This window comes from Bombus affinis, chromosome 13, assembly GCF_024516045.1.
Source record: "Bombus affinis isolate iyBomAffi1 chromosome 13, iyBomAffi1.2, whole genome shotgun sequence".
In the NCBI taxonomy this organism is placed as follows: domain Eukaryota; kingdom Metazoa; phylum Arthropoda; class Insecta; order Hymenoptera; family Apidae; genus Bombus; species Bombus affinis.
The window spans coordinates 1,633,093-1,659,824 of NC_066356.1; the positions used below are offsets into that span (position 1 = coordinate 1,633,093).

The window sequence follows — 26,732 nt, forward strand, 5'->3', positions numbered from 1 at the left end:
TTACCTCGGACAGTTCGAGTATATAGACACATTTTAGAGTCGTTGCGGCACTCAAATCGATCGTACATTCTTAGAAACATACTCAAACAAACCAAGTTAAACAGGTCAGTCGTATTTAGTTTCTGTTATTACCTTACTTCTTCGTTAAACTTACCTTCATTAAAGATTGTGTTATTTTGATGCAGTTTACCGCCTTTCAATCATCTCTATCGCAGTGAAGCGTCGCGTCATAGGGAATCACGTACAGCTTGCGATATCGACACGATTGAGACGAGCTTTTAGAAGCCTCGTTAGCTCGGTACCTTTCTGCACCATTCCATTCGCGAAGGCGTGAACACACATCGTCGCATATTATTTATAAAAACATGGAAATTGCGCCAAAGAAGTTTGGGAAAGACCGCGATAAGAAAAGTTCCTGATAGTCCATATCGTTGACGTAGCGTTTCGTGATCGTCATATTTTCCAGTTTAAATGATTACGTTGGGCCAGCGGTATTCGATCACAATTATTGGTACGTAACAGTTATTGGATCTGTGAAGTCTCTCGTGAGGAGGAGCGTCCATTGTTCAATTGTTGACGAAGTAACTCTTCGACGAACAAAGTGAGTCTATTTCACAGTAATTATTTCATTTATTTCGCTGATTTACTTCGATTCGATACCGAGGGTGCACGAAAACAATGCAACTGTCGGGGCTAAAATCTCGTTTTATCAATTTGCTAATTTTCTTTCTATAGCTTTTCGTATTATCTAACTTCCTACAATGCATTTGCTCGGTCATAATCTTCGTTTTAACGATAAAAAGGAACCCCATAAATTATGTGTACGCAAGAGAGAGAAAGATTTACTTCGCAGATATCGCCATGTAATTGATGTGCTTGCACGGATATAAGGTCGGACAAAGGATTGTTCTCGGGTCAGAAAGTTCCTTTTTTCTATTGCATCATTATTAACAGACAACAACTCGCAACGTTCGCTCGAAGGCCACTCCAATTACAGTCGAATACAACAGCCGAATTACTCTTCGTATACTCTCGTACGTAACACGCTCCACATATCTTGAAAGAAGACAAAAGCATAACCCGTCAAAAAAGAAAAAAGAAACACTCAAAAATAGCAGGATTTTCAGCAGCCGCAACTTTGATTCTTCATACAAGATTTTCGTTATCGTATCAGAACAATATTTTAATATCAACTTGACCTCAATTTATTCGCACGTAGCATCGCTTTTCAATTTCCTGGTCAGATAATAAAGAAAAGTGATATTATGAATTTAGTGGTGTAACGACGAGTCTGACAAGTTACACGCCGTATAAAAATTATTAATAAGATCCGCATCTCGTGGTACATCAATGATTCACAATTCTTGGTAAAAGTAAAACTTTCTTATGCAAAGATTAAGGTATCTGAAATTCAGCTACTTTCCTCTAATTAAACGTGATAATGTGAAGGGAGCTCCTCCGTTGTGATTACAAATTTCTCGCCCACGTTTTCTTCTCCTCCGAGCACGAAACTTCCTTTAAACGTATAGTGGAGCCTTCCATATTCGAAAAAATAGACGGTTAAAGATATTCAGATGTTGGAATTTTCGATGATAGAACAATCGCTCTTCTGTATTTATTCTGTACTTAGTATCATAAATTCCACATATTGAAATAGAGATCAAGAAAGTTTTTTGTTTGTTTTAATACTGAAAAATCTCAGATGATTATGGTTGCTCGATTACATAATTATTTTAATATAATTAAATCTATAGAATTACATTCTGTTTATGTTTCAGACTAACGATGCCTTCAGCATCAAAACAAGCGCAGAATTACTATATTTTTATTCAAGAGTTTTTGTTTAATATTCATATTTATGAAAACGAAATTATTCGATTCTTCCGAGATTCTTGAATCTGAGAAATTCGAATATTCGAATAGTGTGTTCCACGATTGGTTCGGATAATCCAGGCTCAATTTTGTTTACAGTGGCTCACAAGAATATTTGAACACTTACTACAGAGAACGTCTATGCACGAGTATATATTTTACATTATACATACCTATTCTATAAAACATTTTGAAATTTCATTAGCACAATAATGAGACATAACTATCGTTATCATATTGGTAAAATTCGAAGCGAATCTCATTATACAATGCTAATGAGATTTCAAAATATTCCATAGAGAACACGTACATAATATATTCGCGAAAGAATAATTCGAGTATTTTCGTGAGTCGCTGTATTTTTGAATATATCAGACGAATGTGGAATTCATAATAGTTCGTCATCGTGAACGAGGAAGATTACACACGAATGACGCAAAGACACGATGCCAGCTATTATCTGTGCAACACAGAACATGTATTCCGACGTAGAGGATATTATAGAAATTGCAGAAGACCCAAGACTGGTATCGATGTTTGCTGGATGCTTCAGCTGCTTCGCCGGTAGCAAAGATTAATCCTATATGAACGAATATTCGGTGTATCTTTGTTGATACAACGAGGATGTATGTCCGAGCATTGCGTGGAATTCTCGCTCACAGGCTTTCCATCATTTCCTCGGAAAATGTGCACCATCTGCATACACAGGTAACGTTACGTTACGTTTTCAGAGCGTGCATTATACTCGTATTGCATGTCGTAGGATACTGATGTTCTGGAACACAAGCTTAAAAGTTAGATTCTGTTTGTAAGAAAACTGGCAGAACACCGAATATTTAATACTTTATTTTTGCACACTTCGTATTTTATTTAGAAAAGATATTCTTCTCGAGGAATGGAAATCGTATCTGCGACCAGGGTAAACCTTATTTGAAGTAAAGATAAAAACTAACAATTTGAAATAATGACTTTCAAATCTGAATGATCGAATTTCATCGAGAATTATCTTGATGAAATTCAACATAGAGAATGTAGGTATTTAACTTCATTTTGCATCGAAATCAAATAAATCATCTTTGATTACCTTTCTGTCTTAATTGACGATATTAAATGAAATAACATTTGAGTTATAAACGGTATAAGTGAATTATTTTACAACGTAACGATATTCAGGATATTTCAATCTTTTAATTCTACCTGGAAGAATGCACATTATGTCTTCGTTAAATATCATATAAGTATTAATAAGCTCACTATTAAGGCGCAAATACATATACTATTTAAATAGCTCATAAACAAAAAATTCCATTTTCCAAAGTTTCTTCTTGCAGACCGAGTTTGTGATTCTCACATTTGCTTACTCTGGAATATTCTGTTGGACTGCGATGTTTCCATCTACACCCTACGCTCATCCACGAATGTAGAACAGGTTGTTTCAGGATGACGTTACAGAAATTTCACGTATTTCTCAGAAACAAGCTTGCGAATTGTAACATGTAAAAAAACTGAGCACAGTCAACTCGAAAACGTAATTAGATACTGCTACGCCAAACGTAATAAGCAAGAGGACATAGTACTCTTTCATAAATATATAATCGCAGCGGAAAATGAGCGACATAGTTTTTCCAAATTTCTACTCGTATCGTAAGCCTCTCCGTGTTTACGAACTTGTCGTAACGCGTGGGTGAAAGTATCGTGCGCTCTACGCAATCGAAAGAGAAACTTCCGCTTCCTGAAGCGAGGTTCTCGTTATGTAGACGAGTCAATTACGCACGTTTTTGCTCTTGACACTTCAGGGTTTCTTCAAGCGAGATCGACGTGCACGCACATCTGTTCGAACGATCGGGATGTTGGTATCTAATTATTAATTTGCGTAATTACCGCACCGCGTGACACCGAGCAATTGGTTTTTAATTGAAGCTCGATGACTACCCCCATTTTAATGCAATTCTGATGTCGTGTTTCGGTGGTCGATGAAAATTGGAAGCATATAGACATATGTTGAACTGACGTAGGCAGCCATTCGTATTTTCATTGGTTTTTCTACGCAAATAATTTACGAGCGATAATTTCACGCATCTCGTTGTTTTGTATTTAATATGTTCCTTATTAATTATGATGGTAATCGTGTGTATTATTGTACAAGTATTATTTACATTATCATATTTGTTTACTTTCTCATTTTGTGTTGTAGAATCATAGGAAGACAAATAATGTTTCATTTAAATCCACGTTTCAGCGAACGCGAAATTCAACGTGAAAAATCAATTGTATCATTTTCTCTCACTTTTCCTGCCAACTTACACATACCAGGCAATATACTTGAAATACCGCTACGAAGATAGAAGGTTCTCTGGATTTTTTCCTGCCGATATGTACGCGTCAAACCGCACTTCGACCGACTTGAAAAACTGGTACCGATAATAACGAAACGAGTTTTGAGATAAAACGAGCGAGCAGTATTCAGTTCTGTACCACGTTCGGCAGATCCACTCGACGATCCCTCTCCTTTTTTATCCCTTTTCTCTCTTTTTTTCTCCTCACTCTATTCCTTTTTTTCTTCTCTTTTGCAGTGTCATGAATCTCAAAAAAAAGTTGAACTATGACTTTTTGTGAACGAGAAATACACGTACGCGATGATCGTTGCGAAGAAATCTCTCGCAAATGGCCCAGTTGTGAAGCTGATAAAACATCGGTGAAAAGCAAAAGCTGACGATCGGTTTCAACGTTTGAAAAATGTGTATCGATACGCAGAATGTTGGATTATTGATAACAAAAACAGACAGACAGTTTTACTACCAAGATCCACAATCAGACAGTTGTACGCTGTGTTTCGAAAGTATTTAAATATTTACCATACGTCACTTTTACTTTACATGTTCGCTGTGTTACACGAAGTACTTTGAAATTTCAATATCGCTGTAACGAGATAATTTTTATTAATGTTTCTATTATTTTCTCTAATATTTTATGTGGACAGACTTTGTGAGATACCGTACATCTCCAATTCCAAATCCTCCCATTCAGTTTACATATTGTATTGTTCAACAACAATCCGCGCGCGTTTAAAAAGCATCGATAGAACTCGTACGTATTATTCGACGATATGGAAAGATACTTGATTCGATACGATTCTCTGAAGTATACTACAGCAAGAGTATTTTGACGCACATAGGGGAAGGTCAGCTGCAGTTGTCGTGGTTGATAACTTCACGTATTCTGTGACTCTGGATTCTCTCCACTTCTCCGGCTGAAAAAAAAGGAACTAGAACTTGTACGTTCCTTTTGTAACTTTTCGAGCGACTGACTTCTTTCTATTCCCTTTCATCCTTTACTTCCTATCCCTATTTCCGTGAACGCTTCCGTGGACAATTGGCCCCGTATTCTTTTCACGAACAGTGACCATACGACTTACATTCGTGCCACGTTGAAAAAAATATCCAGTTCTGCAATTTTTAGGCTTGTAAACGCTGGATGAGCCGAGTAAGAATGTCTCGGTTGATCTAAATTTCCGCAGAGGAGCTAACACAGAGGAATTCATTTCAGGTTTTTCGTATACCTTTAGCTTTTCAAGTCGGACTGATAAAATGTACGAGTACAGTGGCTGACGAAAGTATTTCAACTTGCAAGCAAATTTACAAAGTAGTTAGTATCGTTGGTAATTATTATTATTATTACTAATTAGTATATAATGATTCAATCGTAGCTTTAACTCAGACAAATAATTTTAGTGTCTTAAGAACATCTCCAGCCTATAATTGACACGAGAACTTCGTAACAATTATTTCGTGTTTCCCTGGAATTTGAGAAACTTTTTAACGATTCAGTTCCGATCGAAATGTACCCAGAGGACACGGCACAGTTAAAACACACTGTTCACTGACTCGTATTGGATAGTTATGAACTGTTTCTATTCAAGCGATCGAGCATCATGAGCTTGTAACTTCCAGTTTGCATTAATGTTCATAGCGAGCTGTGATGCATGTCATTCATTCGACATCACTTTCACGAGCCATTCGATAAAACCGGACACGATAATTCTGGCACGGCAAGCGTTTCATCGTGCTATTGGCGTTAATTTGTATGCCCGATAAGCGTGGAAATTGCAGCGACGTCTGAATGCTTGATTTTCGTTCGACCAAGGTGGTAGTTGTTTTCGACGAGTCACTCACATCAGTTGAATAGATTTTGCTCCTGCTTTCACGACTGTTCTTCATCGAAGTTTGGTACCCTTTCATTCAACTGGGCCATTAAGAGTTGGCTAATACCATGATTTAACTCAATGTCTTTTGTGCGACTCATGGTTTTCAAAGAAACGCCCGGCAAGTCATTGTTCTCGTGAAAATAAATTTTGTTTCAAGTTTCAGGTTATCGTCTATGAAAAATATAATATCCAATATAATTAAATCGTAAATGTAAATTCATATTTTTGTGAACGCAATAGAAGAAATAAAGTGGCTACGAAATCGAAAGCTAGCTCGTTAATGAAAATCGCTGTTCAGAGTTAATGGTGTGCTTGATAATTCTGTTGCCATAGAATTTCGACTGCATTCGACGATTTAGTACGCCGATCTCGGGACGATAACGCAAGAAGATCAAAGGGTAAAAGCTATACGTATCTATAATAAATGGTATCATTAATGGAGCCCAGTCGCCATAAGATCAGCGCGAAATATCCTCCAGCCATCATCTATAATAGTCTCGCGTGTGCCGACGAGTTCACGCTCGGATATATCCGAAAATCGCGATTATTTTTTGTCAGGAATATTTTAAACGAGACCAGAGAAAATTACTAAAAAATGAAACCACCGATATTGACTAAAATATTCATTACTGATTGTAGGAAATTCGGTAATGAATATTTCAATTTCAGAAAAATTCTCGCCTAACTCGACTAACGATAAGATTCGTTAAACCTCAGATAATTATCGCCGCTGATTATGGAACGTGATAGTTATCAACGTTGGTTACAGAACGTTATATTACGTTAAATAATAACTATGCAACGATGAATAATATGTAGATAGCGAATTTTGTGTAAAGCGTTAGAAATAAGCTTCGTGAATCATTTTCTTGGGAAATATCGAAGATAACGAGGAAATTCTTGGTTGACATCGCAGAGAGATAAGGGAAATGCAGCAGCAGCCCCTTGAGATGGGATCATGTTACACATGTCACAATAAATAAGTTCTAAAACATCAAAGAGCCTTATTGCCGTATCGAAGTATTTCCAAAAGCTTAAATAATTTATTTCATGCAATATTGGAGCGATAACTGTGCAATTAAATCGTTCGCATAATTATAAATAGCGTCGATAAATATTGTAAATTAAACGAATCTCTTATTATCGCCTTATCTTCTATAAATATATATATCCATTGAAATATCCGTTTTGCGTGTTTCCATCATCAAACTAATTCCAAACGAAGGAGAATTGTCTAACGCCCATTAACTCCAAAAACGTTCGGGATGATAGATGTTATCGTGACAAGTAGCGTGCCATTCTGTAGTACCCTGGGAGACATCACTAACTGTTACTACTGTAAATGAAATATGCCAGACAAGCAGAACATTCCGCCATTCATTTGTTCGTCGAACGGAACAATAATAGCGAAGATATATTGCCCTGTAAACGATACATAATTCCTATGTTTATAATTCTATGTTTCTATAGAAATCTGTCTTTCTACATGAATGTTATCATCGAAAGAGTAGAAAATTTATTGTTAGAAAATTTAGATCTCATGTGAAAAAGTTATAAATTAATGATAACTTTATTATAACATAATAATTTATAATATAAATTCTCTTTCCTAAAATTCTGCTCACACAAATACCAATAAATAAGATAGTTGCCTAATCTACTTTTCATCAAATACTAAATATATTGAAAACTCATTTAAAGAGGATCGTCCACAGTGCTCTGGTCGTAAGATTCTCGCAAACAATGTTTTCGCAGAAATAATCCAACGTTTAGAATGAACTCAGTTCAGCTGGTTGCGAATGGAACAAAAGCTGGTGAGATTATTCTCTTCCTGTGGGATACTTGAAGCACAAGAAACCGAATAGAATTCGTGCGATCGATCAGAAAACAATTTACATGGACGTGTCCGCCTCACCACATACGTCTAGGTCCGCAGCTGTTACAGAAAGAAGGATGTGCTTAAGACGTCACGATTCAGTTGGGAAATTCTTCCTTTTATTCCCCTCTTGCGTGGTCACCTTTGAAGCGACCTTACATCGCTCTCGTTGCACGCCTCGTTCGGGAGTTTAATGCATTTCGAATTTCCTCCTCCTTCCAGGCGACGTAGCCTTTCAAAGAGCAGGACTATCGTCTTTCTGGGAGTCGGCACTCATCGTGATTGTCCGACAGTACTGCGATCATTTAAAAAGATTGTACGAATTCCGTGCTCGGACAGTGTCAACTAAAGATCAACTAAAGATATCTAGCGTGGAACTTGCTAATGACATAATTATTGCATATTATCAGTAAATATTTTGTTACATATTTTCTATCGAAAAAGCGCGTTATTTTACGATTCTCGTTATAATTTAACACTACGCCAATAGTATCGAAGTAGTGTCGGACAGTAACTAGCCAGCCAGTAGATATAACGTCTACAGATGTCTTTGAAAGTGGAGTTCTATGAAGACATAATGACATCGAGCAACTGAGAGGAGACATTCTTCAAACTAAAGGTTATCCAAGCACTTTTCTTGGTACTTTATAAATGCATCAAAAGAAGGTAAAGCTTATGTAACATCCTCTAACAAAGGAGAAGTGGAAGTGACTCGTTTAAAAAGCAATGTGGGCTCATATTAGATAAGGTCAAAACCGCAGTTCTTCAGAAACGTATTCTTTCCAAGATACCCTTACAAAATGTTGCACGAGGATTCTCTACAATGGCGAAATGGCGACCTTTTTAAAAATTAAATTTTTTAATCATATAAATTGCTTTTTAGTTCTAGTTCGAATTGCTTTTGGTTCGATTTCGTTGGAATTCGAGTAATTTCTCCACGATAGCAGACAAAAGAAAATTTTTAATTGAAATTTTTGTATGCGAGTAACTTTTGATTTTACCTAGACATTTTTTATCTTGATAATAGTTATCTAATTTACAATTTACAATTACATTTTATATAAATACATTTTACAATTTCATCTTTTTTTGTATCACTGATCTTTCAAATTTTCTTTTGTCCGCCATTGTATACAGGATTGCTCAATTTTCATTGTCGAACTTGGATTTTTACGTATAAAAGGAGAACGCATTTTGTATGCACGGAAAAACTGAAAAGCAGTTATTGAAATTTCGAATGATCGTTAGTTTGTGGAAAACTAAATAGATGAATGAAAACGTGTACTAAATTTATTTATCTACTTAACTTTTCTTACGGTACAGAAAATCAAGATCAATTTCTACCGAAGCATCTAAACACGTTCAAAGAAACCAACATCAAACACGGCGTTTCGTAACTTTGCACCTTCGACAAGTAAACTTCGAAAGTCTCAACCGTTGCTGCAAGGTTGGCACTACCAGCAAAGGTATTACACACACGCAGAAACACAGGCTGGAAACAGAGCGATGTGTTCGGCTGTTAAATACGTCCGTCCTCTACAGAATTGTACGACATCCTGAAGACGTTGAATAAATTATGAAGCATTATCCTTCGTAATACCGCAGCGATAGCGTGACGCGACGATGTTCTCGATGTACTGCATGTTAACTTAATGAAATACAGCTGATTCCTCTAAAGGAAATAGCTTCGTATCGATCGCATTTGAAGATGATCAATAAATGTAGGAAATCTGTACAAAACAATATATTTCAGTTTCTAGGCTTGTGGTTTTTTATTTCATAAAAATGATCGTGTAATCAAAAATCGTACTTATTAACTCTGCACGATTTCCCAATTTTTCTGCATTTTAATATCAATATAAACTTGCATCCAATTAATATATAAACACTATAATAAATACACCAACGCGTGAATACTTTTTGTAGCCATTGTAATTATTTCTCGTATCGTAGACTCCAGGACAGGAAATACATATTTACCCGTGCGTTGTCGTAAGAACGACGAATCTCAACAATTTATATCTTCCAGAGTATCCTTACGACATATGGGCTCAATAGCTAAATCTTCCCTGGGGTTGAAATCTTGCCTTCTTTTCCATGTGAAACGTTAAAGCTGCAAGTTCACCGCCGCTCAGCGAAATATAGCAGAAAGAGGAAACTTAGAAAATAAAGCGTCTGATAAAAAGGAGCACTTTGAACGCGATCGAAAAGCATCCTAACGAAAGTTCGCGTCATCGAATTTCTTCGTCGAAAACTTCTTCTCTCGATGGAGCTAATTAGCGGATCGTGTTTCCTATATTTATAACTGAACCGATGTAGTACTTGGCGGAGCGACGATCTTCGTAGCAGCTCGTATATCATTGCGGCCTGAATGCGCCGATAGCTCGTCGAGTATCATGGAGATGAGACGCGGAAGGAGAGAGAGAGAGAGATAGAGAGAGAGGGCTATATATCCGCAAATTATTGAGCCGGTTGGTTGGCTTTCGAGTCGTATGGCTTGATTGAACTCGGCAGCAACGCACACGAGATCGTTAGACGATGACCTGAGTATCGATTCTGCCTCGCGATCGAGCCTACAGTGTCGCGTATTGTCGCGTACACCGACTGGTCTCTCCATCTCTCTCTCTTTCTCTCTCTCGTATCACGCGGCTAACACCGTGACACATCGTTCTCTTGCTCGTTCTCGAGAAACGCGACCAGGTAGATAGTAGGGAGCCTCGACGTGTCGAAGTTACCTCACTGGTGTTAATCACGATTGATAATTGTGTTCTGGGACGCGTATAACTTTCGTTGTCATACGAGTGTCTGATCGAGAGACTGGTAACCAGACTGTGGATTTTGATGTAAATTTATATTTTCGAGAATATTCTTAAAAAGAAGTAGAACCTTAATGGAGAATCGTTTGGTTTGATCAACTAATGAGTTGGGTCTATCTGCAAGAGACGCGGAGAGATCATCGTGCAATCGATCACTGTGCATTCTCCTCGCACGAACAGCGGAGGGATACCGATTACTATACTACGAAACCACGACGAAGCTATCGCAGACACACGAGGAAGGATAAGCAGTTTGCGGAACCGTGCGTTTACCTGTAGCGAGACCACGAAGGTGCTGTTTAAACGTTCTGCTCGACGACGATTGTAGATCTACAACGATGGATCGAAGCACAAGTAGAAGAATTAATAGAGCATTAAATTGTGAATTGATGAAAAAATGGTCCATCTGTGAAATATATTGTAACTCAAGTTCTTACGCTTAAGGCAAAAAAGACAGTGCAGAATAATTCCAGAAATGGACGAGATAGATCGTGAAGAAAATTTTGAAATTCAACTCAAACTGCTATTACTATAACGTATCATAGCAAAGCTCAACATCTTCGTTGATTAATTTCCATTCGTAACAGGAAACTTCTTTATTATGAAAATCTATATTATGAAATATAATAGAAATGTGTCTTCTTCTATATTATGAAATTAAATACTAAACTCGGATAATACGCGTAAGAGTAAATCATGATATTTCTAGGTAAATGCATCTAATATTAATGCGAATCTGAAAATTTAATGCTGACCTATTAACAAAACGCAAGTCATATCAGCATAAATATGAAAATATTGAAATGTGATGAATATTAAAATATCTTTGTCTGCGAATAGAAAGTTCTTCGAATCTTTTAAAGCTTAAGATTTTATTTGATAGTGTAGCACCATAATCCCCGTAAGCAGTTCGTAAGTAAATGAAAGTTATATTGAAAAGACGACGTTTTGAGATGTCTAAAAGTACGTTGAACAGACTATGCACATTTCAACAGTATCGTAACTGATAAAATATATAAGAAATATTATCGCATTTAATATTTGATAAGAGGAGGAAAAGAAATTTCAATGCAAAAGATATTATAAATAAATCAAACATCTTGAAATATTTAAAAAACGTTAATAGTAATGTTTAAATTAATATAATTGTTAATTACTTGAATTAATAGTATAGCGATTAACAATAGATACTGTTAATAATAAAATTACATTAACAACATCAATTCAAAGAATCTGCCTTTTTCTCATTCGGTTTTATCGCTTTCTTTTCGTTCGTTCTACGCTATCCGTGCGATTCATTGTAAAATTGATAATGCGCCATGTCACGCGATTATCACATAAAACGAGCACAGCTGTATACCCGAAGCAATCAAGGAAACGCGAGAAACATGATGATTCAGGAAGTGCTTTATGATACGTTTGTCGGCGATATCGATCGATATATTTCTACAGGCATGTATCAATGAAACCATATTGTGTTTTCGTCGCGTGCATTAGGTCGCAAGCTGACCACTTCGAGATACGCGATGTATAGTCCGCTAAAAGGATTTGACAAGATATAGAGAGACGAATACAGAGGTGAATTCTGCTTATCTGGTATCATCCTACTGTAGTTAGATCAATGGTACAACACACAGTATCTGACACTATTAACAGTGAATATACTATTGGCAACACGATGATTGACACGTTTAACCTAGCCCATTTTCATCAGTCTAAAATTGGAAGCTAAACGATACTGTCAATCATGGATTATTCAGAATGAATTATTCCATAGCACTGATTCTTATGATTTTTATAACCCTGAGCAACGATAGTAGTTATCGAAAAATTGTATTCACAGAATATCGTGTCGAAATTATTTTGATTAAACGTGTATGATAATTTTCATAAAATACACGACAATTAAAACATGACCTTCGAGTATGTTCCATTTGTAAATTTACATCGGTGATAATACGAGAATAATTTTGCATTCAGTAAGTGAAACGTTTTCTTCTAACGAATTGTTGTTAAACAACACGCGTCTTTTCTATTTTCGATTTTAATGCTATTTTCTGAAACACTTCAAAGAGATAAACCTATCACTCAACTATAAAATTCTGCCACTGCTCCTTGGTCCATAACAAAACAATTTACAACACCCGAAACTTTTCGTTTACGTAATCTTCTTCATGAAACTTTAATTAATTCGTACGAAAGTTAAATTAAGTTCAATGCTTCTTTACACCTGACTTGAGAAAAAATGACCGATACAAAGCACAAGGAATGATCTGATATATGTTTATATATGTATTGTATAGAATCTTATTAAAAACAAGCAAGTAATACTTTTAAAGCGTATGAGAGTAAAACTTTTAAACAGATCAAATGAAACCAACGTAACGACTGAAAATTTCGCAATTAGTCTAACAAGCATAGAATTAATGTTGGTCCAATCATCTGCCATAAAATCCTCTTTAATCAAAAGTGTAGCAAATCCTGGATTAAATATTTTATTGAAGCTAGAAACGTGTTGCAGCCACAAATGAATCGAACTGGAACTTACGTGATTTTCAATGATATTTGTGGAATTTAAAGCGTACTACTCAATTTTCTATGAAATTTGACTAGTTCCCGCGTAAAGTTGCGCTTTTCGTATGTTTCTTTGAACGAGATAATTTAATCATATAAGGATTTATCGTATTTTGCAAATTCAAATATCTGTTTAAAATGCCTAAACACTTCTTTTATCAACATTTTTCCTGAATTATATTTGTACAAATTGATATTTTTACAAAGATTTTGATATTCTTTGTACTTTTGCATTCGCGTTCGTCTTCGTCCATTGCTACACAGTTGCGCTTGATCAAATTCATTGAATAGCACAAAATTAAACAAATGTAGTCAAATATCAATGAGTGTGCGAATTTTATTAATCAAAATCAACGATACACGTGGCACGGTATCGAAAAATCAGCGATGTAAGAAACGGAGCAGAATTTTCCACGAGATCTGGTATTATCTTCTTTTATCGTAGTCAATCGGTAGCGTCAGATTGCGGGATTGAAATCAAACCTGGCCCAGCAGCTTCCCTTTCAATAAATCAACCAATACCGGAACATCTGGCCTTCTGAAACTTCTCCCTTCCTTCCTGGTCCTTTGAACCGGAATGAAAACCTCTTGGAAGAAAGGGAGCGAAGCTTTCAGTCTGTTTAGGTACGCAGAAGCAATCATCTATCCCTGAGGCATAGAAAAGGGATCATTAAGCGTTTCTCGAGAATTTAGCGATCATTTGCTCGCTCGTTCTTTAATACTTCGTTACACACTCGAACGAAAGGTAATTAGCTGGCCATGCAGCGCAACCCCTGGGTCTTGACTTCGCTTCATCCCTCCCGTTTCGCCTCCTGCACCAGCCACTTCTTCATCCGTGGCCTCGTTTCCCGGAAACATTAGAATTAGCCGTGAAATTAGCATATTCAAAGTTTTGCAGTTTAACGGACGACTTGTACGCGCTCCAGACGAGCAACCTCTTGCCGGCGGTTGCACCGGATGTCTTAAAGCAGCCTCTGGTGCAAACAATGTAGTCACGTCGTCTTTCGGATGGAAAAACGTCTCTGTTCGGGCTAATTATCGCAGGTGGTAGAAAGGGATATACATCGGATATCCGGGTTAACGAAGAGACGTGAACGGGCAACTTCTAACCTCCGTTTCCCTCACCGCCGCCTTTTCGCTAAGAATTCCTCCTTTTGGCGCGATTCTGCTCAGCGAAATTCTTTGGAATTGTGCCGCTTTCACGAAGCAACTGGCTGAATTGCCCTTGTAACCGAGTTTCCAGTTTGCCTCTCGATTTCGAAATTCAATACTTTCCCGCTCTTCACTGCCGTTTTCTACGACCTGTTGACTATATTTTCAGCATTTCTGAAAAATATAAAATAGCAATTATATCTAATGAATGTGTATATAGACATGTATATATATGCTTAGATATTTTTTCAAAATTATTTATACCATTTAGCGGTTATTGTTGTAACCAATTGAGGTCTGAAGTTTACTTATGCAAAGATCTTGTTTGCTTGGACGTGGCTCTTTGTTAAACGTGACGTTATAATACCGTGCATTCAAACAACGGACAACAAGTAGCGAGTCTCATAGCGTGACTATCGTTACGAAATTTCTTGCAATGAAAAACGTTATACCTCTAAATACGCCTAAATGTATGTTTTGTATTACTCATTCTCGTTTGTTATTCCTTTACTTTTTAAACGCCTACAAAAATTTCAAATCACGAGTATTTTGATTTTCCTGTCTCGTAGTAAAATGTCAATATTGATTGCCTTATTTATATTCCATTGTTAAATACAGCTATTTTTATATTTTGTTACAATCATCCCTACTATAGTAATGGTAGATTTCCTAATATATTCTGTTCACCGAATCGTCAACTCGTCGCGAAAATCGAAACAGCCAGCAAATCGATACAACGGTACATGATTTTTCGCTCAACTTGAGAAAAATATTTATTTAGTTTTCCAATGCATTAATTTGCACGGATAAATGGCTGTATGCTTACAGAAAGAGTCATATCCCGTGGCCGTTGTTGCTATCGATTGGGAATATTCAAAAGAACAATAAAATCGGAGAAATTAAATACGAATTCATCGCTCAAATTGTGTTTCTAGAGAAAAATACTTGTTTACCTCGAATTCAATTCGTAATTTACACACAGAATTTGTTACGAAATTATGCGTAAAAACTCTTGCTCCAGGAAGCGTTGTACATCAAATTGAAATGATTTTTGTACAAATAATTTTAATCTGGTGCTGCAATTGAGAAAAACAGTTTATACAGTTGCACACTATTAAAAATATAAAAACTTCAATCGAAATAGATTGAGTCAACAATTTTTTCTTCATCGCAATTTACGTATTTCTGTTTTTAGCGAAATGTTATAAGGTGAAATCGATCTGTTACTAACGATTACAAATTTTATAATCTTCCGATATTGGAAGTCATTGAAATTGGATTCCTATTTAACAAGGTTACGCTAAAGCCGAATTTCATCGCCTGGTCTTCCGCTTCATCGAGATTTTTCCCATCAAGATGGTTCCCTGTCATTAATTAAACGCCACTTGAGAAGGAGAAAAGCTTTTCCCTTCCCAAGAAGCAAAAGTTGGAGGATTATTTACTTCGACCACCACTCCCCAATAATGTCCCTACACCGTGAGCTTCGGCTGCCAATCATGAGAACTTGCTAAATTACCTGTGTTCCGTTCAGCCATCGAATTTATTTCGTCGAAACAATAATGACAAAACTTTTTTACTCATGGCTGTGTGTGATTGAAATATCTAACAGAAGGAATTTTTGTAACTTCGAGTAACTCGCAAGATATACAGACTAGACTCGCAACTTTCTGTTTAATCTTTTTTAACTCTAGCTGAGAGAGAGAAAAAGGTATAAATGGATATTAACCGATCGAGGATCAACATTCCGTTAACGTAATAACTCATCCGTGATCTTTTCCAGTTCATCTACACGTTATTGGATTCCATTTTTTAACGTCGCGTTTATGAAAGAGAATGCCGAGGATTTGTTTAATATTTTCCGTCTTACTTTCTTCTGTCTATTTAATTTTACAGTGTTACGAAGTTTGAAGAAACTGCAGAATTTATGTACGTCAATATGCTAAATTATTCATCTTTCTTAAATTATGGAAATTATTCTTGTGCTGGAAGAAATGATAATTAATTTATAACGGACTGTGTATTAGCGAAACACGAGTAGACAGCAGTAGCTAACGTTTTTTTCAATTAATTAGATTTTCGACGAAACCATGCATATTTACGCGCGGCTGCAGCAAAGTTTCGTAGTCGGGTATGCAAAATTCAAGAGAACGCCCAGGAGTCATATCTATTTCATCGACAGGTTTCAAGCTCGTGCTGGAATTTATAGCAGCGTTGAAGCTATCGCCGGTACGGAATTGGTAAAAAAGATATTTATATTAACGGCGTAAAGTTTACTGCTTATTATCCTTGAAAAATATGTGATCGATCGTATGCAAAAGGATATTATTTACGTTCGAAAAGGAGAATATTAATCTGATAAGGGAAGCATCGAGGTATCATTTTCAATGGAAGGTACAGCGTATGCAAAGCAGTTTTGTTAAATCGAATATTTTTTCCAACAAACATTTATTCGGATTATTTCGTGCTGTTATCGTTTCGTAGAGGATCCTTCTACTTGGACTGCAAAAACTAGCTATAAAAATGGCTGCAAAAAGTATTTGCACGTGCCATTATTTTCCAATCAAACGTTTGCTCGCTAGTATGTTTCATTCTTGCGGTATCAATTTTTTGCAATCATGTGACATCATATCGCAAAGGAGAAGATATTCGGAAAAAAAGAAAAACAAAGAAAACTGTACTTAGAGTTAACTATTCTTTTTATCCAAGTATCGTGCAATTAATTCGTACTAAAGTGAAAACAAAGCTGCACTCGCTGTGGATACGTAGTTAGTGAAAGCCCGAGGCTAAGGAAAACGAAAGAAGGAATTGTATCAAGAGCAAGCACGTCTAGAAAGGCGAGCCCGAGAAACAGGGAGCAGATTCGTTTGCCTGGATCTACAAATCTCAGTTTGGTTCAATCTTCCTTCGCGCTAACTGGACGCTGACAACGAAACGATCGTCAGAGTTACAATGGATTTCACAGCGCTTTATAATCGAACGGAGGTAATCGCCACCTCCATTCCAAGTGCAATTACTGGCCACTGTTCGAGCGTATCCAAAGCCTGCAATTAAACTTTATCTTTAATCGATGTAACCCTGGGATAATGATCCTTTACAGATTTCGTCCAGCTTTGTAAGTTAAACTCAAGGAATCGGGATATTAATTGTCAATTAGAATGTTCGAATGTGAAGCCAGATTTCGTGGATGCGATAGTAAAACGTCAGCGAAGAAATACCATTCATGCAGAAGGAAGGTGTCAAATATGATCGTGAAACTTTGGAAAATTTGAAACACGCGAAAATACGAATTTGAAAAACTCGACAGAGGTCTGTTCTCTCTCTGTTCGATGGTTTAATTTATATTAGCTCCATTTATGCGAACATACAGTCCCTTCTACAGAGAAACCGTGAGAGAAAAAATTCTATTGAAAAGTTTTATTCCGATTTTCAATTTCCTGCCCTTTGAACTTCCTGTTTCGTATGTAAATTAAAAATGTATTTAAAAAGAGGAAGAGAAGTGAACGGTAGGGCACAGTCTTTATCGAATAATAATTCTCGTTTTATTTGAAAGAAGTCTTTATGAAAGTAAATGAATGAATGAACATTTTTTAAACACTATATTTTCCGTGATTCTGTATTTATTTCACTCTCTCGAGCGAATTAATTGCTTACTTAATATGTATTAAATCTTCTTTTCGTGTTTATGTTTTTAATTACTACTTAACGAGTTTCTCGCTTCCTATGTTCCGAAGAAGATCGCGACTCACTCCCCTAAAACGTGCAATGAATTTTTAAATAGTCTCCTTTTAGATTCTCGAAACTATACATACATGTTTCTTTGCTTTTGTATAACACGTAACTAGACTGCGGATTTTTATGCGTTTGTAAAAAATTTGAAATTGCAAAATTGTACGGAACACATGGAACGCGGAAAAATGTATAAAATATCCAGAGTATAGTGCTATAATTTTTTACCAAGGGTCTAGCCTTTTTCACTCTTTAAAATACGAACGTGCGTGAAACTTCGCGGTCTACATATAACGTTTCACACTTTATCAATACACGTCTTTCGTTACAAAATTTATACTTAATAATTAAATATTCCAAATCGAATAAAAAAGAGAGGAGATAGGAGACACGAGTGGAAAGAATGGAAGAAATGAAATGAAAATATAGCTGACAATCGAATATTTTGCATCGTTTAACTTGAACCACGTCCAGCGGTTCGCAAAGCAGAAAACAATCCGTAGACTCTGTGCAACGTAGCGAATATAACGTACACGGTGTTTTACACATTTCGCCAATAGCAACGGTTCCGTTGTAATTAAACGACGGTTCTTCGTAATTGAACGACAATGAATAATGCCACGTGGAATAGAGCAACGTGTCTTTGTGGTAATGACGCTAGTCCGCAGCCGAGGATCGCGTGTAATAAGTTAATTGCACTAATTACTCGTAACTCGACTTGAAATTGCTTCGATGTAATAACGAAATTTTCTACGATGAACCCGCAAACTTGCGTGGCACGCTTGCACTTCGTTGAATAAATTTGCTGACCGTTAATTTCAATGTTTTCGGAGTTAGCGTTAAACAAATTTGATATTTGATCAAACAATATTGTTGACTAGTCCACCGCATTATCTTTGAGTGTCTCTCTTGTTCGTTGCGAGGCATTACAATTTAACTAGAATTACGAGGCATCGTAATTTAGTTATTGACGATAAAAAGGCAAACGTTTCATTAATTACCTAGAAAGATTATTTAATTAATTATATAGACCGTGTCGTATTAAATCGTAAAATGTATAAAATGTCACTTCTTCAAATGAGACTTCTTCTCGTTGTGATTTGTTTTATTTGGAGAACGCTCACTACGAGTATAATTTAAGATAAATGTAATTATGCTTTCTTGCTGTATCGCGGAATACAAGATGAAAGTTGAGTTATTTTTGGGAAAAGCAGGTAGAACGACGCGACCTAAGAAACGTAATACGAAGACGAGAATATTTTCTTTCAAATTTGGTATTACTAACGATGCTTAGAAGTACATGGTCAACACTCAAACGGGAGAAGAAACTTATGGTATATCGCCAGAGGCTTTCTTTTCAGCTCGACAAAAAGTTAAAATTTACTGTTTCTTTTCGCATTGTTTCGCGAACTATCCAGTTTAAAAGAAACTGCAAGAAACTTTGGACATAAACGGGAATCTCAGAATTAAGTCGATAATTGATAAAGTTACATAACGTATCAATCAATAAATTTCTATAGTTAACAACTCCTAATTAAATTTGCAAAGTGTTTCGTGGAATTCAAATTTCTTTAATACCTCGATGTTGCGAAGAATTTTCGTTTCATGATTTATCTCATTTGGAAATCGACGACAGCTCTCTTGGAAAATATCGATTTTAAAATTATTGTCTACGCTATTTTAGGTATTACACCAGCGATTTCCAATCTTTATGCTACTACGTCTCCACGAAAAAAAATTTTTTTGCACCTCCCTATCTTTTATTTTTTTAATAAATATAATAATATAGATACATTTTAAATAATAACTTTATTACAAAAAAAAAAAAACTGGAAACTACAATTTACAGAATAATAACAAGGCTGTAACATATACGTAGGTTACGATTTGAAGTTCTATTTATTGGTAGATATTGTGGTATGGAAATTAATATTTTATTAAAAAATTTTGACGCCTCCCAGATTGGAACCCGTTGAGTTACAATATCAATTTTGATGTAAATAATTTCAAGAAAACTCCATAATCTGATTTAATGAAGAGGGAGCTTTGGTAATACCCAATTGGTTGATAGGATATCGTACTTGCCTATTTTAAAATTGCTCTTATGCGAGGAGCACATATACACGTCTTTGCGTAGCAAACATATATTTTTTAAGTAAAAAAATCTCGTGCCATGATTCTGGTTAAGGAGCATGAAAAACAAAAAAGAAACGCAAAGAAAAGCAAAGAAAAGGCGGTTTGAGACGGAAGGCAAAGGGTAAGAGAGGGAGAGAGAAATTTATCACGTACAGATGTCTGCGAAGATACATCAGGATAATGAGATCCGTGCTCTTTTCTCTGCCATAAACTTGTAAAAAAACTCGACGCTGTAACAATGTCCCCTGGTCCACGAGTGATCCATCCTCGTTCCTTTTTACGATGGATTCGAAGAGGCTCGGTGTCGGTAGGTAACGAGTGACAGTAGTTCCTTACGGCAGCGCTCAGGTTCAAGAACTTCGTGTGAGAAACGTCGTCGCCGACCTTGCAGCAGACTGTCCAGCGTTCACTAACGTTTCCGCATTTTTACGAGTGTCTACTGTCGACCAGATCGCGATCGATTGCACGTTGACAGAGGAATTCACGACCCTAAGCCTGTGTGAGAAAACCAGAAAATACTGGAATCTCTTTGTACCACTGAACTAAATTTAGTTAGCAAAAGTTTGAAAGCCAGAGGTTGCAAGTTATCGATGTTGATAGAAATCAATGAATATTAAATTTAATAACAAGTTAGGTTTAATAACAAATAACCTGTTTAATAACAGGTGACAAGCTTAGTGATAAGACGAGTGAAGATAAGCTCACGTCAACAAGCTCTCACAAGTAGAATTATTAAAGTGCGAATACGTAACGATGAGACTGATCTAAAATAATTATAGCCGAGGATAATGTAACATTATATTTGTTATGAGTATAACATATCATATAATCTTACCAATTATTTGTGAATTGTTGATTAATTGTTATCACAGGATACACGTGCTAATACATGTGATACACAACGTGCATGTGTTTATATTGATATGTCATTGTAATTGAATACATGGACCATATCTGATCAGAAGTTCTTTGATTAGTAAAAAGCACAAAGATGAATAGATTACGGTTGAAAAACTGATTCTTTTAAAAGTCTGAAATAATGGGAGAAAATAGAGAAAATGTATTACTTTCGAAAAAACTATGTGCTAATTTAATACATACTATTAGTAAATTATATATATATATATACAAGAAAGTTCAGCTTTTTTGGATAACTTTAATTTAACTTAAGCGTTTGAATTAACCCAACTCCCAATTAGTGAATTTTACAATCAATTCGTGAAGGACTTATTGGGAAAATAACCTATTCTCGAGTTAATCCATCTTACAATGGACGTTTTCTTAAATAGGTGATATCTCCCTTACCTAAGAATGTCTGCTTCTCGAGTTCAGATATTTCGAACGTTGTCTTCAAGAGGACCTATCGTCCAGTTAAAAATATCTGTCGTGCATCGATGCAGGAATTTATAAACCAAGCTTATCGCGATGCGAGTGATGCGACGACGTTTTTCCCCAACCTCTGTACTTTAACTGACTGATGTCGCTTCAAGCCATGTACATTCTGTAAACTTTCGTTGATTGGCGCGCTTCTAGCTCGGTTTAAGCGTATAAATGCGGTACAGCAGAAGGCATTTATGCGTATATTATACTTAACTCAGGTTATCGATTTTCTAACTCACTGGAAACTAAACACAAACACGCATAAAGCAGAGACAATAATGCTCTGTAGAAAAAATACCCAACCACCATTAACCGTCCAAAACCAGTCGATCAACTGATCACGCATCAAATATTTAGGTACTGTACCGGGTTACAAAATCACACGGAGACTTACGATTTAGGATCGTCTGAACGAAACTGCAAAAACTATACACATTTCTATATCCTACTAATCGTAAAGGGTAACTCCTCTGCTCTTCGAGTACAAGAAACATTGCTGTACAAAGCTTGCGCAAGATCAGTCCTAGTCTGTGGCATGTAAGCCAAAGAGATGGCGGTCAGAATCTATATTCGCAACGTGCAAAGGATTTAGGAAACAGATTTCTGAGAATAATCCTGGATACAGGCAGATACTATGGCACAAGAAAAGTATCCAAAGAAACAGAAATGACAGGTCTCGTGACATACATAAAAGAAATGACGCGCGAGATCCTGAATAAAAGTCATGGCAACTCACTAGTACATCAAATACATAGCGCGATATAATATACACGAAATTCCACCGAGAAACAGAAAATCTGTCTCTCAACTATCTAAGTCCGTAACCCCAGTGGAATAGATGTGTTGACGGATTCTTGAAACTTTTCCCTTGTTACTACTTGTGCATTCGCAAGAAACCATTAACCAACAACCGAGCATAATCTTGCAGTTAGAGGTTTAGAGCGGGTATTAAGGCGAGCACAACTGTTCCCGATACTGCGTGAAAAACGCGCATTGAGAAACCGAAAAGAGATTTATGCGTTACATAGGAGGCTTTTTTGGAAACTTTCTGGTAATACCGCGTACTTGCTGTCGCTACGATAAGTCGGCTAAGGCCCGATGCGGACGAACGGTTTGTGGTAAATCGCCGCAGTGGCGGCGGGTTGGAAGAGCGAGAAAACGTATGTATCCTTCTTTTATGAGACAGAAAAACCTTATTTCTTCGCTCTTGCAACGGTACCGCAGCGTTGTCGTACGGTAAAATGTCACTTGTCCGCCGCTAGCCTAACCGTGAACGCACGCGAGCCACATTTTATCGCGTGATACCACTGCGATCGTATGTTCGTCTTTGTTGGTCCTGGTAGAAAAACAAAGGAAAATATATGGTCGCGGCGATATCACACGGTAACATGTCGATCTTCTGCATCTGACCTAAGGTTGATGACAGGTGTGATTGTTAATCTTTGTTATCGATAGAATAGTATTTATGCATTAGCAGTCTGTACCAAACACGATTACCAATTCGTTGCTATAAAATGCAGGAACAATTATACGACGGTTTACTAAGCTAAACATACGCCTTACCTCTGGCTCGCTCTAGCCTCTGTGATAACTTCAAACTTCCGAGAGAAGTTCATGCATTCTCGAGTAGATTTATTTTCGAATTGACGTTATATCCGAATTCTGTTTAAGCCAGCATCCATTCGTGGCTAGTTCGAATCTATTTGTGGTAGTACACCGGCTCCAGTTAACTAGGAAGACTGTGCACGTTCGTGAGTCAATCAACTTCTCTGAGATTATCTCTACGAGTTCTATACTGTTAACCGCAAACTTATACCAGCCATGTTGCGCACATTCTACGGTCGAATCTTCTCCAGGCACACATACGAGTTACTAATCTAGTTAGATAAGAGAAAGCGGTTGCAGGTACGTTGCAACAAACAAACATACATTTGCAATTAATCTACAAGTATCCTATTGGGTTGTAACATACACTTGTTCTGTTTCCAACATGTTTATATCATATACAATGGAGGAAAAGCAAGTGTACAAGTGGTAGAAATAGGTATCAGTGAAGTTCAGTCCAACCAGTAGACGACAGCTTTGATGACAAAACGAATGAAATTTTACAAGTTTTATGAATTACGAGTTTCCTAATCAACTTATTTGATATAAAACTAGAGTATGTGTTGTGTTATGCATTTAGCATGACGATTAACGTTCAATCATAGTACGTATTTAACATAGAAGTGTAGTACCTATGTAGTATGTGTGTACAATATTATATAGTACAATATTACTTGCCCGAAAAGTGTCTTTCTTTTACAAACACGTCTTTTATAACAACGCATCCTTATACAAACATGAAACCTAATCTGTCGAAGGCTGTGATCTTTATTTTGATAGAACAAAAGAGATCATACATAATTCGATAAAATAATATAAAACGAAAAATGTTGTGCATCCATTATTTCTCTATAAAACAAAAGAAACTTTTTGGGCGACCTAATAATATAATACGTAGCATAAAGAGGAGTCGATAATATTGTGAACGATTTACGTTTACTCTGTTTTCTATGTAATTCTATTTCTACGTGGAAAATGCATTCCTCGCCAAAAGTACAGCGAAATAGTCGTCAATAGTTTACACAGACGAGCAATCAATGGACGACACTTCCTCGCGCGGATTAATAACATTTCGGCCGGAACAAGGAAATTTCGGATGTCGAACTGCTAACAGGTCCATCGACAAATTGCTTATTTGCGTCAAATGCCCCGGGACGTTCAGTACAGGTCCGATTGCAATGCAATTCCGTCTACTCTCGATATAATGCTCTGTGTCTATACGTGCCAAAGAGGGTTATTGAATTAACTGCTTCTAACTTTGAAAGCTCCGGCGTAATTTACTTTCACCATCCACAGAAACTCATTGAAATACTTAAATACCTATCTCCAGTGATACCGTTACGGTTAACAACACAATGAAAATCTGATTACCTGCAGAGAATATAATAATTCACCGACGATTATTTCTTATCAACGATCATGCTGATTATAAAAACACAAGTCTATATCTTCAACGAATTTCTGAGTTTCATATCAATTGGTAACTAAAAGAAGATATTGCATTAGATTGTTTGGGATATTTGTTAAGAGAGTTGAGAAAATTTTGACTAGATCTTTGCCATTTATAACGTGAGATTTTTGTCACGATACTAGACATATGAGTTTTTCACATAACTAAAATTTCAAATGTTTCCGCCCACTCTGATGGCTCTACAAACAAATTAAGCGATATGTATCTTGGATGTATCAATTTATACGTCAAACAATGTATCTACCATGTCTTAATTCTGACAATTAAATTGTCCAAACTTTTGTTCTGATGTCACTTATTCTTTAAATTATTCCAGGAATAAATGAATGATTTACAATCCAATTAGTCTAATGGCCTACAAATATAAAGTATATTTCGTATAAATGAATCACCAAGTTTTTCTATATGTGTGTTTATACCGTGTCGCTTAAAACACGACACGACCTCGGTGTATAATCGAGAATGTTAGTAAATTCTCGTAAAAGAGGTTCACAGAATTTATAACACAAGAAAGCATAAACCCCGTACACATTCATTCTTCCACGAATCCAATCAGCTTTCGGTTTAAGAGACTTTCGAGACGAACGTAAAAACTTGCCAGACATTTCTGCGTATCTCTATCGCAAACAACAGGCACATATAACTCCTATCGAAATCGATTTCAACCTCAAATCCTTCCTCAATTACGAGTGGAACGAATGCCAAACTTTGTCTATTTTAAAAAATTCCAGCTCGAAATTCGGTAGTCGTTCACCTAGATTACGTTTCCACAAAACTGGCACGAGATGAAACTCGAAGAGCAAAACGGTCGGATTAGCATGTTTCGATTATTAAATATCGAATGAGATGATATGTTTTTTTTAGGGAAACGAAAGGAGATTGAATTTACAAAAATGTAAAATATGAAATGAGGAGAAAGGCCGAATCAATGTGCCACGCTCTGTAATCAACGGTTTTCCAATTACGAATTTTATACATGCTTGCAGGAAATTGTTATAAAATTAAGTTTCACGAGAATGCGATAGAATTGCATACATGAAATGCAAAACAGTTTCTCATGTACAGAGAACCTTCCCGTACCAGAATTAATTTTTCCCGGTAACACGCAGTACTGAAGCAAAACTGTGTGCCACACAGAGCGAAACACTGAGTTTTCTCTAGATTCACGAAATTAAATCATCAAAAACGTGCTTCTAATACGTGAAACGTGTTTACGCCGTGTAATACGCAAGTTTGCGCATCCGACGGTTCCGAATAAATCATCCTGTACCGACGTTAAGCGAAATTATAGTTTGGATAATGAATTAAATTTCTTCTATATCGACATTTTTAATGTCATATCTCACCCTTTCTTTGTTGCAGAGCATATCAAGGACAATAAAACAACTTTCTCTGATCTTCTGAATATTCCAAAAAAATCAACTGTAATAATAGAAATATTCGTTTTATTAACACATTTATTATAAAATCTCGTAAATTTATGAAATTTGTATATTTATAAATTTCTTATCTTTATGGGTTCAACGTTGCTGCGCCCCTTTAGTCTATAAAAATGCATTTATTAGATTTATTTTGTGTAATATTCTCAATTCTATAAAATGTGCGATAAAATAGTCTTTCTCGTCTTTCGATCAATAAGAATCAGCAACAACAAAAACGTTCCCTTTCATTTCAGAACGAGAGTCAGAGAGGGATTTCGTGTAATTCAGGCTTAAATATGTATGTAACACTTGACAGAGGGTACCTTCTGTCAGTTTGCATTCTAATGAAAGAATTCCATGAAAATAATTGCCAATCGACTAAATGGATTTCACTACTATTCGCAAAGAGGCTGTAATTACGTAGCTTGAGGAAACTCCAGTGCTCCAGCACACCTGTCGCTAATAAAATAACATTTTATAACTTTTCCCGACGTCGACT

General features: G+C 36.3%; 1 protein-coding gene and 1 long non-coding RNA gene across 2 annotated transcripts in view; one reads left to right on the forward strand and one right to left on the reverse strand.

Annotated features, from left to right (window-relative positions):
• The window catches only part of LOC126923449 (zwei Ig domain protein zig-8-like), a 418,101-nt gene that overhangs the window by 20,585 nt on the left and 370,784 nt on the right, over positions 1-26,732 (forward strand). The gene's annotated exons all lie outside the window — the stretch shown is intronic.
• LOC126923457 (uncharacterized) lies at positions 14,477-21,808 on the reverse strand. The gene is made up of 4 exons (XR_007713170.1): positions 21,662-21,808; positions 21,192-21,387; positions 20,510-20,851; positions 14,477-14,668 (listed from the first exon to the last, which is right to left on the reverse strand). It is a non-coding gene; the product is annotated as an uncharacterized LOC126923457 (long non-coding RNA).